The sequence below is a fragment of the Entamoeba histolytica genome, genomic scaffold (assembly GCF_000208925.1).
Source record: "Entamoeba histolytica HM-1:IMSS scf_1104750517595 genomic scaffold, whole genome shotgun sequence".
NCBI classification, from domain to species: domain Eukaryota; phylum Evosea; order Mastigamoebida; family Endamoebidae; genus Entamoeba; species Entamoeba histolytica.
The window spans coordinates 29,897-32,405 of NW_001914926.1; the positions used below are offsets into that span (position 1 = coordinate 29,897).

The 2,509-nt window shown below is 25.3% G+C and overlaps 4 annotated features.

The window, feature by feature from the left end:
* Nucleotides 1–3: 3 nt before the first annotated feature.
* Nucleotides 4–125: a repeat region.
* Nucleotides 98–723: a repeat region.
* Nucleotides 724–1,532: a repeat region.
* Nucleotides 1,421–2,509: a repeat region.

Below are 2,509 nucleotides of genomic sequence, written 5' to 3' on the forward strand. Positions count from 1 at the left end.
ATAATGCTTTCTATTTGTTCATTTCTTATTTTCTTATATAATTTCTTATTTAATCAATTAATTGCAAAACAATACAATACTTCAATTAAATGTCTATTTCTTTGTTTTGTTATATTTATTCTTGTACTTTCAATATACTTTCTTTGTTATTTATTATTCTTGCAATTTTACATCTATCATTCATTTCTTTATTTAGACTTTTGTTTTTAATTTCTTCTTCATTTGTTTTAATGTCTTTTCTTCAATGTCCTTTGTTTTTTTCTTTAAACTCTTCTTTCGTCTTTTCAATTATCTTCTTCATTTTGATTGAATGTACTTCTTGAAGAATGTTATACCATCTTTTCCTTTTACCTTCCTACTTTTTGAGTATTTCTTTATATTCTCCTTTATTCCATTCCATTGTTATTCTTTTTATTCTTTCTTGTATCTCATTTATTGTTAGCCATTTGTATTTGTTATTTGTATAATCTTTATTATTATTGTATTTACCTTGTTTCTTATTTATTTTTCTTTGTGTCTTTCGTCTTCTAATCAAATTTCCTTGGTGTATTGTTTACCTTTATTATTATAATTGTTATGCCATTTATTGCTATTGATATTCATTTTTTATTGTATGACCTTAGATTTCTATGACATGTTTGCTTTTCTTTACAAGACCCTAAGGTTTTACACAATAGCCATGGCATTAAAATTTGTTGTATTTCCTGCATTGGAAAAGGATCTAAAAATACAGAAAAATAAATAACCAAAAAAGAAGAAATTCACATCAATCAAGAAATATATAAATGATAGAAGAATGAGTGAAAATAGGTATTATCTGTATGACAGAGATACATTAATAATCACACTAATCATTACAATAATAATAATAACCATAACTATCACAACATAGTTGATACAAATCATTTCATTCATCACTTCAATTATAATCATCGTCATAAACACTTTAATAATTATTTCAATAGAAATAAACAATACTATCATAATAGAAAAACAAGTACCACAATAACACACAAAGAATGTACAAACATTATCAAAATAAGAAACAAAAATAAAATAAAAGAAAAGAAATCATTGAAACACAAAACCAAGAATATTGGAAAAGACTCTTTGAAGAAGAAATTAAAATACTTACACCACAAGAAGTAGAAGAAATTAAAAATACCAAGATTAAAGAATATACATCATCAACAATATGGAGAAGATGGTATTTTCTTGCACGAGAAAAAACAAAAACAAACAGAATGGAAGAAGAAACTATTAGTATGACGATGGAAGAAGACAATAATCAATACAACCCAATTGAGATTAATGATAATAAAATATACAATAACTATGTAATGAGTATTGAAAGTGAAGAAGACGATGATAAAGACTCTACGAGAGTAGAAGCTAGGCTTGCTGAGGAGAAGAAGAGACTAGAAGAAGAGGAGAAGAGGCTTGCTGAGGAGAAGAAGATCACTAAAGGAGAGAAGAAGAGACTGGTAGAAAAGGAAGAAGAAAACAGTAAAAAGGAAAAAAAGAATAAAAGAAATAGAGGAAAAAGTGGAGGAGGATATGAAAGAGAAAGAAGAAATGAAAAAGGAAATACAAATAAAAGAATAAACCATTAATAAATTAACAAAAGATATTATGGCATTAAAGAAGAAGCATGAGAAGGAGATAAACAAAAAACAACGAGTGTGATAAAAAATATTCAAATTCTATGATGAATCTGAAAGGAAAAGGTCTGAAGTAAACAATTTAACACAACAATTGCTCTTTCTGAAAGATAAATTATCTAAATTAGAAAATAAAAATACACAGGAAGAAAAGAAGAAAGATGAGGTAAATTACAATATAACAGACTCATCTGAAACACAGATTGTGAATGACCTCTCCCCCAATGTGGTAGTAGCTGATGAAATATCATCAAGTGAAGATGATCTTCCAAAAAAAAGAAAGTTAACGCAGAAATCCATTGAAGAAATGGATATTCAGCATAAGAAGATCACCACATTAGAATTAGACAATCAAAAAAACGGGGGAAGCAAACAGATAGAGAAGAAGAAATTTTAACACTTTATAAATGTTTTGTTTTGAAATTATTTGAAAGAAAATTAAGAGGTCAACTTAAAGAAGAAATAATAGAAAGACTAATACATGAATTTGGAATTAAAATAAATGATATTAATGAATATAAAGAAATAATAAAGAAGACATTTAAAATAAAGAATGAAATTAAAAGAGAAATAAATAGAATAATGGAAGAAGAAATAATAAAACATCAATGGAAAGATAATGAATTAAAAGAAATAATAACCAAAATGAACAAGAAAGAAGAAATAGAAGAAGATGAAGTAATGAAAATATTTAAAGAAGAAGAAATGAAACAACATGAAGATGTACAATTTATTAATTATTATTACAATAAGAAGAAAGTACATCAAATAATTAATATTATTAATAAATATGAAATATCAATCAATACATTAGTTGATTATTATCATTATATTAAATCTGTAGCTTC